The sequence below is a fragment of the Dasypus novemcinctus genome, chromosome 2, assembly GCF_030445035.2.
Source record: "Dasypus novemcinctus isolate mDasNov1 chromosome 2, mDasNov1.1.hap2, whole genome shotgun sequence".
In the NCBI taxonomy this organism is placed as follows: domain Eukaryota; kingdom Metazoa; phylum Chordata; class Mammalia; order Cingulata; family Dasypodidae; genus Dasypus; species Dasypus novemcinctus.
The window spans coordinates 42,788,485-42,800,854 of NC_080674.1; the positions used below are offsets into that span (position 1 = coordinate 42,788,485).

Below are 12,370 nucleotides of genomic sequence, written 5' to 3' on the forward strand. Positions count from 1 at the left end.
CTTTTAAAACTGTGTCATTTTAAAAAGCAAGCCTGCTATAGAGACACATAAATAGACATAAAATGGCAGTTCTCCTACTATGCAGACTATAATTCATGCTGTATGGCAATGATCCAAAATGTGTTCATCAATTGCAATGAATATACCACACTAATGAAGGAAGTTAGTGTGGGGGAAAGGTGGGAGGTGTGAGGAGTGGGGCATCTAGAAATCTCTTGTGTTTTTTTGTGTATGTATGTGTGCACATAGCATTTTATGTAGTCTGAGTACCTCTTAAAAATATATAAAAAATATGTTAAAATAAAAAGGCAGTTCTCAAAGTGTGGCATGGTGGGCCATAAGGGTCCTTCGGGTAACCCTCAGTCTGCTCTTGTGTAGTTTTATCATTTAAATACAACCACATTTTTACCTTCATTATAGTCTAGAATAAATCAGTTTCTAGCCCTCATTAATGTCTTATTAAAAAGAACATGTCTCAATAATTTTGGTCAGGACTCATGATCTGTGATGCCCTGTGTCACATGGAAGTGACCTGTGGACCAGAAATATTTAAGAAACCCTGGAACCATACCTATAGATGCTGTAAGTAATAAGTTAACATTTATTACATGTGCAAGATGTGACAGATACTGCACATAGAAAATGATCCTACACCCTCAGTTACTTATTCCCATTCTTCTAGTCCCTCAGGAATTCGGTCAGATGGCTGGGGACTCTTGACCTGAAAATACACCTATCTTGGAGGCAGAGGCAGCTGTGGTGATGAACAATGGAACCAAAGAAATCAGTTTACAGAAAGTAAGAAAATATGGAAAGAAGCAGATGCACGCAGAGAACTAAAGATGAGAGTTCACATAACCTCGGAGAGGGAGAGGAGAGATCAGCTGCTTAGGTTCTTGATGACTTTGTTGTCCCTGGTTTCAGCCCACATGAGGATCAAGTGCACTTTGTGTCCTTGGGCTCTATGGGATGGTTCTCTCTCTTTTCCACTGAATCACTTCCCTCTTGCTCTCTCTGCTTGATAAGCCAGAGTAAGACAGTGTCTCTTCCTTGCAACCAAATGATTCCCATCTAAGGCAATCACCTAGGCAGGGAGAGAGATACTTAAACAGGTAATTATAAAATAAAATGGTCATTTCTAACATGAGGAGCTGCGTAAAATGCTGAGAGAATGTAGAGGAAGATGCAAGTCGCCCTGCCTGGGATCATTCAAGGGGGTTTCAGAAAGGGGAGACTTCTCACCTGGGCTGTGAAGGGTCAGTGGGCGAGAAGGGCAGCTTGCTCTGGGTAAAGGAAACAACCTGTGAGAGTAAAGAAGTTGGGGAAGAGTATGCTGTATTCAGAGTGAGGGAGAAGGCATGTGTATGCTGAGAGAACATGTGCATGCATGTGCACGTGTACGTGTGTTAAAGAGAAAATGGTGGTGTCTAAAAAGATAGTCAGGAGCCAGATCATCATCCTGCTGATTCTGGGGGTAGATTTAGGAATTACCTTTTTATGCTGTAGAATCTGGATGGCTAACGGAAAGATACACTCTTTTTTTGCATATTTAGTATGTAATCACAACCTTGTAATGGTATGCTCAGCTCGATTTCTGCAACCAAAGAGAAATAAGGATTATTTGGAATATATTCATCTCAGTGGCACCAAAATGAAATAAATGATTGAAAAATTCAGCTTGTGAAGAAAAGCCAGATGATTTAAAATTATCCTGCCTGGAAAAGACAAGTGTAAGGAAAAACGAAATACCAGTTGTGGCAGGTTGAATTATGTACTCCAGCAAACACATGTTCTTAATCTTAATTCACGTCCCTGTGGGCGTGAGTCCATTGTACATGGGACTTTTTGAAGGTATTATTTTTAGTTTAGGTGTGCTGAACTGAACCAGGGTGGGTCTTAATATGGGTTACTGAAGAATTTATAAAGAGAATCTGGAAGTCACAGAAACTAGGAAGGAGAGGATATCACCATGTGATGGGAGGCAGAAATGCAAGCCAAAGTATTCCAAGGATTGCTGGCAGCCAGCACCAGAATGCTAGAGTTTAGGAGAGAACAAGCCTTGTTGATATCTTGATTTTGGACTTCTAGCCTCAGAACTGTGAGCAGCAAATGTTTGTTGTTTAAGCTAGTTAAGCATAGTACATAGTACATACCATTGCATAGTATTTGTCAGAGCAGCTTGTTAAGGTTAGCAAGAAAGAGGAATCATATTGATAATGACGATTGTGGTTTAATTTACTTCTTTATTGCAGAGTACAGAGCATTCAACAACTATTTGTGAATGGCAATGCAATGTGTTGTTGGCATTCCTGGCCTTCATTTCAATGCAATTGGTGAAGAACTTTTTGAGTCCTCCGTGAGTGGGCTGCAGTCTGACTCTTTGCAGTTGGCCATCAAACAGTCTGGCTCCAGGTGCCAGAAGTGGATTTGAAGAGAGGCAAGGAATCTCAAGAGTTCACAAAGGCAGGGGACTCCACCAGTGTGACTGAGTTACAAAGGACAATAGAATTATGACAGGGTAAATTCTTTCGGAATCAAGAGCAGAAGATCAGAAGTGAATGCCACGTCCAAGAAGTGAACTTAATTAGACAGAACAAGATTTGGGGGCAGGATAAGAACCAGATCAGAGAGCAAGCAGGCTGGCAAAGGACAAAAAGGTTATTATGGTTACCCATGGCTTCTACTTGTTAGATCAGGCCAGTCTAAATAAGGAGTAGGGAAAAGTATGGGGACAAGCTCAGGGATGGGAGGAAAGTTAAGCCATATCCCTCAGAAAAACTGCATATAAACAAGAGAAGTATCTTTATCTTATTTATACATTTCACAAAGGCCATTAACCATCTAAAGCCTCATCTGCTCATTTTCTGTGAAATCACTTGAATTTTGAATGATCAGTTTTCTTTCTTAAAGTTACAATGGCCATGATTAGTTATCTTCAAATCAATTTATTAATTGTTGAGTCCATTTTCCACTGGGGAGATATAGGAAATGAACTGCCATTTTTCACAAAATTCTTCATCATGGTGCCTCATTTGACTGACTATATGTCGCTCCAGACTGCATAGGGAATTCTCAGTGACTTTTTTAAAATTTCACTCACAACTTAGGAATATAAATACCCTGTGTTTAAAATCATTAATGTTCTTACATTAGGGTTTTTGGGGAAGAAGTAACACGCTATTAAAGGCAAAATCACTTCTTAGTACATTCCATAGTTTACTTCAAAAGTTAGTAACTTCCTTTTGAAAAACAAATAAAGGAAAAAGGTATAAAAAGTATCATGAATTGAAAATCAAGTGATGCTTTGGATGAACATATTTGAAACAAGTATAACAAAGATATAAATTTGTAATTTGATTTTTCCCACAAATAAATAAGAAAAAGTCAAAGAATCCTTCAATTTAGATAAAAATCATGAGGAAAGCTGTCCTGGAGGAGCAAATGAAATGGCCTATAGGTAAATGAAAAATGTTCATTCTAGAAATTGCAAATTAAACAATGAGAGGTCATGATTTTTGTTAATTATTTTAGGTTGAGTGTTTATCAATGTTGGTGAAAGAGTAACTTGTTACATTTTTTAGGGTAATTTTTCAGTGCCTATCAAAATTAAAAGTAAACATATCCTCTAAACCAGATATTTCAGGAAGCAGATTTGGCTCAATGGATAGAGCGTCCACCTACCCATGGGATGTCCAGTGTTCAAACCCAGGGCCTCCTAACCTGTGTAATGAGCTGGCCCACGCGCAGTGCTGATGCACGCAAGGAGTGCCCTGCCACACAGGGGTATCCCCCGTGTAGGGGAGCCCCATGTGCAAGGAGTACACCCCGAAGGAAAGCCTCCCTGCATGAAGAAAGTGCAGCCTGTCCAGGTATGGCGCCATACACACGGAGAGCTGATGCAGCAAGACGACGTAACAAAAAGAAATACATATTCCCAGTGCCTCTAACAAGAATCCAAGTGGACACGGAAAAATACACAGCAAAGGGACATAGAGAACAGACAATGGGGTGGGGAGACAGAAATAAATAAAAAATAAATCTAAAAAAGTAAAATAAAATAGATCAGATATTTCATTTTTAGATCTCCAACCTACAGAAAAGCACACATGTATGCACAAATACATGTTTACAAAGACGTTCATTACATCTTTTTTTTTTAAAGAATTTTTTTTTCCTCTCCCCTTTCCCCCACCCCCCAGTTGTCTGCTCTCTGTGTTCATTTGCTGAGTGTTCCTCTGTGACTGCTTCTATCTTTGTCAGTGGCACTGGGAATCTCTTTTTCTTTTTGTTGCATCATCTTGTGTCAGCTCTCTGTGTGTGCAGCGCCATTCTTGGGCAGGCTGCACTTTCTTTCGCGCTGGGTGGCTCTCCTTATGGGGTGCACTCCTTGCGTGTGGGACTCCCCTATGCGGGGGACACCCCTGCATGGCACGGCACTCCTTGCACACATCAGCACTGCGCATTGACCAGTTCCACACGGGTCAAGGAGGTCCGGGGTTTGAACCGTGGACCTCCCATGTGGTAGGCAGACACCCTATCCATTGGGCCAAGTCTGCTTCCCCATTATATCATTTTTGTAACAGCAAACTAAATATACACAAATGGAAAAAACTTAGAAAGTGATGTATCCAATTAGTAATAATGGTTATCATTAGGAAGGGAGTTATAGAAGAGATGGAAATGTGGGTTTTAATTATTTTATTTTATATTCTTCTGAATTTTCCAATTTTTTAAAAGAAAGCATACATTTGTTTATTTCTCATAAAATAAAAATATGTTTACAATGAAAGCTAAAATTTTAAAAAAATATTTATTATTTATTTATTTCTCTCCCCTTACCTCCCCAACCCCCCTGTTGTCTGCTCTGTGTGTCCATTCACTGAGCATTCTTCTGTGTCTGCTTCTGTTGTTGTCAGCAGCATGGGAATCTGTGTTTCTTTTTGTTGCATTATCTTGTGTGTCAGCTCTCTGTGTGTGTGGCGCCATTCTTGGGCAGGCTGTACTTTCTTTCATGCTGGGTGACTCTCCTTATGGGGCGCACTCCTCCTTGTGCGTGGGGCTCCCCTACGCGGGGGACACCCCTGTGTGGCACGGCACTCCTTGCATGCATCAGCACTGTGCATGGGTCAGCTCCACATGGGTCAAGGAGGCCCGGGGTTTGAACCGTGGACCTCCCATGTGGTAGACGGACACCCTATCCACTGGGCCAAGTCCGCTTCCCTTGACAGCTAAAATTAATTGCTTATTTAACCAGGGTCAGATACCCTTCTAAAGTCTTATATATGCTAATTCACTTCTTAACCAATTAAAAACAAATAACACACCTCAGCAGAGTCCCAGAGACAGCTAAAGTAGATATTGGTTTTTCTGAGGGCTACAGAGACCCACAGGTTCTATGGTAATGGCAGATGGAGTTCAGTGCCATGTCAGTTGGCCCTACTTTGGAGTTTGTGTTCCTGAGTATGATGGAGTTGGACTCAGATGTGATCTTTGTTCACAGGCCTCTCCTGTTACTTTTACCAGACCTGTGGTTGGCACTGGGGTTTAGTGTATACTCAGGGGACCTGAATCTTTGGACTATCCATATAATAGCCAGGCCCTGAGCCTCAACAGACTTGCAACTCCTACCGTCTGGTTTGTTGGACTTACCCCAGCCAGCTAACATGGAGGTGAAGAAGGTCAGCCACCACACCAGGGTGCCAAGAGTACCGACAACTGCAAGCAGGAGAATTGCATCCATCATCCATGTGGAATCTAAGCCCCCTCTCGATACAGATGTGGAGTGGACATAATCATTCCAGGGTCCACAGGGTGGAGGAATAGAGTATGGATTAGAGTGGATTTACTGATATTCTATTCTGGAACTATTGTGATTAGTAATCAAAGAAAATGTAGCATTGATGTGGAGAAAGTGGCTGTGGTAGCTGAGGGTAGGGAATGGGAAGAAGAGATATGATGTGGGGCCATTTTTAGGACTTGGAGTTGTCCTGGGTGGTACTACAGGGACAGTTACTGGACATTGTATGTCCTCCCATGGCCCACTGGGTGGACTGGGGAGAGTGTAAACTATAATGTGGACCATTAACCATGCGGTGCAGCAGTGCTCAGAGATGTAGTCACCAAGTGCAATAAGTGTCCCATGATGATGGAGGAGGTTGTTATGGGAGGAGTGGGGTGAGGGGAGTGGGGGGTATATGGAGGCCTCATATTTTTTTAATGAAACATTAAAAAAAAGACAAAAAAAAAGAGTTGGGTGCTGTTCCTTCATCATTTTAAAACTGAGGAAACTGAGGTGTCTGGAAGTTCTCAGGGTTACACAATTCATAAGTGATGGAGTTAGGATTTGATCTTAAGTGAGCTGACGCCAAAGCCCCATCCTCAAATGAAACTTTGTCCTTACACTCTAAGTAATGAATATTGGCCAGTGGGGGTGGGAAGGGAGGAATCAGTGATACAGAAATTTTATAGAAAGTACAAGTATATTATTATCAGAGTTGGGGTCAGGAATGTTTGCAGTAGATTTTACTTGGTAATAGAGAATAGTAATTTACATTTGGCAAGACCATTTGGTCACATGACTGTGCATCTAAAAGCTGACATTGAAATGTCTCCATAACATAGTTATATCAAAATGTCTTACTTGGGGAAGCAGCTATATATGGCTCAGTGGTTGAGTGCCTGCTTCTCATGTACCAGGTCCCAGGTTCAATCCTTGATACCTCTTAAAAAAAAAAATTCTTGCTTGATAGCATGTCTTACTTTAGGACTCCATTTAACTGGAGCTAAGTGACCATTTTACATAATACTCCATGGGACGATTTGGATTCCTGTCAAGGATACAGGAAGTAGAAAGTAGCAGTGCAGCAGACATGCAATCATAACCCTTGAGAAAAGAGGCAGCCATGCCAAGAAGGCTGGCCACTCAAGGCCAGCACTGGAGGTTAAGTTCACACAAGCAGTAAACCCTCCAGGGAGAGCACCCTGGTTTTGTTATGGGGATTGTCCCTTCCTCAGGGTCTCCCCTGTTCCCACTTCTCAGGAGGCTAGTAATCCACATATATGAGCCCTCTAGTTTAAGGTCTGAGCAAAGATTTCTAAGAATAACCTAGGAACCTCGAGCACCTACTCATCCTGTTTAGAGAAATTCCTGGATCTGGATGTACATTTTCACAATCATCCATGAGTAACAGAAACAACCACCACCACCACCATTATGGGGCCCATTAAAAGCTCTCATAACATGAAAGAAGAGCATTTCAATAAAGGGGTATGGGAACCATGGTCATTTACAAGAATGAGAATTAATTTTGTAAGTACCTGCTTTGATTGTTAATAAAAATCTGGAACACACAGATTCTATGAAATATGAGATCAAACATGAGGTGATAAGACAGAAGACTAAGATTTTAAAAAGTATTTGGCTGGGAAGCAGGTAGAAATAAATAGGGAGCTGTAAACATGAAAGGGAAAGAGTAAGAGAAAACCAAACCATGATCATCGGATTTTGTTTTTGTTAGAAGAACTACCACCATTGATTATGCAGGAAATTGAGTTGGATTATACAGTTGAAAATGTGTTCTATAATCAGGAGGGGTAAAGAGGTAAAAATAGATTTCAGAGGAGATTAAACATGTAAGAATAGAAGGAATCTTCAAATATAAATAATGTGTATCCCTGAGAAAGAGATCAAAACAAATGAGAGGGAAATAGAAGGAAAAAAGTGCTGACGACGAAACTGATTCTGCAGATTGACTGTCCTATCCAGTTTCTGGTTTAAAATTTTTTGAAACTAACACGTTAAAGGGTTTCTCTTGTTTCTGCTGCCCAGGATCCATCCCCTCCTGGTAATCACATGCTGAATGCCTTCTCATCCCATGGATGAGTTCCCGCCTAGCTGGGTCCTTCGTGAGGCTGTGCCTGTCAGTGTAGGGCACACTTCCCTGGGCATGGCAAATTCATGCCAATGAGCTCATGACCCAAATGGGGTCAAACAGGGTCTGAGATTTATTTGGTTTATTGGGGGGTCCGGCCCTCTCTTTTCTGGGCTATCTAGATGCCCTACTGTTTTAAGTCACCAAATGGAATCTGACATTGGAACCAACCTGGAAAGACCAACCCAAGAGAGGATTCTTGATGACATACTTAGCTCTGCTTGAAGCCAGAATTTATCCTGAACTGTTGAGCCAATAAATCCCCACCACCCCAATCCCTAAATCCCACCTCAACTTAGATGTAGTTTTCTATCTCTTGCAAGAATGAAAAATAACTTGTAAAAAGTTATGAATTCTTTTAAGCTGATGCTCTTGGAAAACAAAAGAAAAGGGGGGAAAAAGAGAGAAAAATATATAAAAGAAAAAATTGCAAGTTCCCAGGCAGAAGGGAAAGAAAAACAACGATTTTATAAATTTTCCTTATGAAAAATTATTCCATCATTTCAACAGTCATTTATTGAGCACCTGTGCGCTGGGGTGAAGCAATGTAAGTGAAAATCTCTGTTCTCCTACAGTTTACACTCTAGTGGAGGGAGGCAGAAAATAAACAAAATTAATGTGTGAATCATATTTCAGGAAATGATGCTGAGGAAAAACACAAAATAAGGAAGAAGGATGGGGAGTGTCGGGTGGTGGGGAGAGATGTAATCTTATTTAGAAAAGGTTGCAATTCAGCAATGATTTGAAGGAGGGGAGGGAGGAGCAGGCCTATGGATATATGAGAGTAGTACCCATGTAGAAAGAACAGCCAGTGCAAAAGCCTGGAATGGAAGGACTTCTCTCTCTCATCCTTTTAAAATTCTAGATAATATTAGAGAGCAAGAGTGCACACGCACAAAAGAGAGTAATGTTAATTACATTAAATTTAACATATTTTGGAAGAATGAATTGCTGATTGCAGTTTTTAATACAGCACCTTGATACATATCTGATTTATATAAATCTGTATTGTTATTCACCAGCACATTTTTATAGTTCATTCATACAGTACCACACATTTCCTTTGACACATATTTTAGAACGTTTCTCTTTTTTTTCTCTCCTTACCCCTTCCTTTCTTATTTCCTTCCTTCCTTTATCTGTATTCCTTTCTCTCTAATTTAAGCTGGATTTTCACAGACTTGCTATGCTTACCTGAGTTTTCTAGGAAAGGAATCGTTTCCAAGAAGGCCTATAGCAGTGCAGCAAGCCCTGGAGCGAGGGAACGCAGCTGTGCCCTGGGAGCCGGGGGGCTCGAGCTGACGCTCCTGCCGTAACCTGGGCTCCGACCAAGTGAGTTTGCCACCATCCAGCTAGTTTTCTTTTCTTTCCTCCTCCACTATTAACCCCCAAAATGAATGTTTTACTTTTCAAATGAGTATGCCCTCAATTTATTTGATGTTTTACTTTCTTTTTCTACAGAAAGAGAACTTCTCTCATTCTTCTCAGCCAGAAAGTGGGGGAGCATCTTGGTAGCATTAAGGAATGGGAAGTCAGATAAATATAGAAATAAAGAGGTGGGCTCTTGGACTCGGGTGTTGCTTCAAGAAACTAAAGAGGGATGATAGGATTAAGATATGAAATAGTTGAAACTCCATGTATTTGTGGTTATATTAATAATCTAACCCAAATAATTCATCTAAAGCTTCCTTTCGCTGAGACGAGAGCTTAGCACTTCCAATACTCTGTCTCCATTTCTTCCCCTGTGAAACTTGAAGATGAATAGTAACTGTCTAACCTTACTGCACTATGGCATTATGGGCATGAAAATAAAACCACACACATAAAAGTTTCATACAACTGTTGATGTTATTAGGAGCACGGGGACCATTATGTCAAACTTGGTAACTGAATCGCATCCAAGTTGAAGGAGCCCACACCAGGTGATTTTCTAAGGGTAATCTAACTTTCAGAGCAACATCTCTGCTTGGTGGATAAAACAATTGTCTCTTGTTAAGAAAGAAGCATACACTACCCGATCCCCTGCAATTCCAAGTTCCTGCATGCATCAGATAAAAATCATTATACATCAATCATGTGGAATAATAGAAACAGTCACTATAGCAGAAAGTAATTGTAGGATCCGTCTCCTGCTTTGAAAATAAACTTGCCAGCTTTGTTTCATCATTTATTTTCCATAATGTTGCCACTTTGCTTGATAAGCATTCACATAGCAGCGGGACAATATTATCTTGGAATAAACAATAATATGTCCCTTGGGATGTTCTCTTTGTTACTCTTTACAGTTTTATACTTCTTAAAGGAGCACCTCACAGCAAAACTCAATACAAGAATGAAGAAACAATATACTAGAGAATATGTCTTTAGGTTATACTCAAACGTTTTCTAGTCAGAAGAATCCTATAGAAGCCCAGGTTCGGGGAAGAGAAGTAAGCTTGCAATACAGACTTTCTGTGTTCCAGTGCTACTAACTCTGGTGCAAGGTAGTTAATTATTGGAACCCCATGTCTTCATGGATAACTAATCCTTTAAAAGACTTTTGGCCATTACCAAGGGAAGGCATGGTTAGGCACATCCCTAAAAATAACTCCAATGACCAGGACCCAGAAGGACGAGGGCAAGGCCAATGAAGTACTTGCATTGGGCCCAAAATTTAAGGGGGTGCCCGAAACCTCAGTAACAAAGATAAATAATATTTTAATGCAATATTTTATTTAAAATTAATGCCAAAAAACTCCCTAATGAATAAAATATCAACATTTCAAATCAAGACAGGATCAAAGCATCCTTTTATCCAGTGAACTCAGTAAACTCGAGGGCTATCTTGAACAAGGAATAAAGTTAAGAAAGGACAAGGGTGCCAGCGAAGGAATTTTCAGATTGTCTATTGGCACATGAACTTCAGTACATTTTTTTTTTTAATCCCTAACTAGATAGAGTCATCTCACTACCCCAGGATGGCATCTTTCCTGAGCCATTAACCAGTTGCTAACCTGGTTCCTTTCAAATCCTAGACATTGGGAGGAAATGGCAGGGCATCTAGAATCCTCTGACTTAAAAAGCAATTTTCATATTGAATTGGAGCCCCCTTGAAGGACCGTGGTGTGGGGGCGTGGCATTCACGTGGCTGTTCACTCAAGAGGATAATCATTTATTCTAGAAGAAGAAACCACCCTTAGCAACATTTTCCTCAATCCCTGATACATAGATAGATGCTGGCTGGAAGCGTGGGTAGAGCGACGATCCTCTTGAGAGGGCACAGTGGGCTCTTCCGTGGGTAATTCCGCTGCCCTCATGCGTGGCTGCTGGCTGTGCCACATGCCATTTTGATAATGTATGTGTGGCACTCTGCCACGGCCCAGCAGGTCAGTTGCCCAGTCGTGGGGGAAAAGCCATTCTCCCACTCACTTCCCTGGGCAAGGAGGAGGAAGACCGAGAGGAATATGATTAGTAAAAACAATAGACTTCAAGCTGAGAAATGAATAGACCATTCAAGAGTCTTCCACATTCTTTCTCTCTACTGCCCTCCTGAAAGTAAATGGCAGGGGTTTATTTTTCTTCCCTTGTTAAATTTAAGCGTGGGTTAGATGGCTTTCTGGGTGGGCAGTTTATTCTTTGGTAGAGGTTCAGCTTTAGTTCACAGCATTGTACAGGAATACCGATGTGTGCTCCTGAATTAACATCTACTCCCCATAGCCACCGAGACCAAAGGTTAATGCTCAAACTCAGTGACAAGGAGTGATATGCAAATCATTATTTTCAGCAGCTGATTGATAAATTGGTGGAATTAGGAACTTAGCTAGAAGGAAGTCAGTACTGGCTTTCCTACGTGCTAGAAGCATTATCAGTTGCCTCTTAACCATAAGGCAAGACAGAGCTCTGAACAGACAGTAACTGTGACTCATTTTATAACTTTTTCTTTTCCCTTAAACATGATGATATGGATCTACAAGCCCAGAGCTGAGTAACCCTCTAAAGAAGGTTGGGAAAAAGAATGTATAATTTTGGACTAGGAAGGGCTGATGGCTGCTGTTTCTCACTCTATGCCTGGGACGTTTTTTAAGGACCAGCCTGGAATTCTGCTCTTTAAAGAAGCCTTCCCTATCACAGTTGATGGACATTTTGGGGGGCATTTTTATACTATTTTGTATTCTAGGTATTTGTGAATATGTCAACTATATAAATACATGTATATGAATTCCTGGAGGGAATCATTGTGCTCTATTTATCCTGGAACTCTTTACACAGTGCCTTGAATATGGCAGGTGTTTGATAAAATGTTTTGAATGAACAAACGAAAAAGCTTGAATTTATGAAACTATGAAATTTCATAAATTGAAGCTTGTTAACATGTCATTAGGCAAATAGATTTTTAAAAATATATAAAATTGGGGCTGGGGACTCTCTAATATTTCTTTACAGATTAACTTCAAATGAAT

The 12,370-nt window shown here is 40.7% G+C and overlaps 1 long non-coding RNA gene across 3 annotated transcripts in view; it reads left to right on the forward strand.

The window, feature by feature from the left end:
* Window positions 1–12,370, forward strand: part of LOC101446729 (uncharacterized) — a 44,372-nt gene that overhangs the window by 16,602 nt on the left and 15,400 nt on the right. For 2 of the 3 annotated variants that reach the window (XR_001117861.4, XR_011645637.1), the window contains exons 2-4: window positions 493–582; window positions 683–798; window positions 2,253–9,263. This is a non-coding gene — a long non-coding RNA (uncharacterized lncRNA). The remainder of the gene's footprint in view (window positions 1–492; window positions 583–682; window positions 799–2,252; window positions 9,264–12,370) is intronic. The other variant, XR_009188246.2, reaches the window with a different exon arrangement.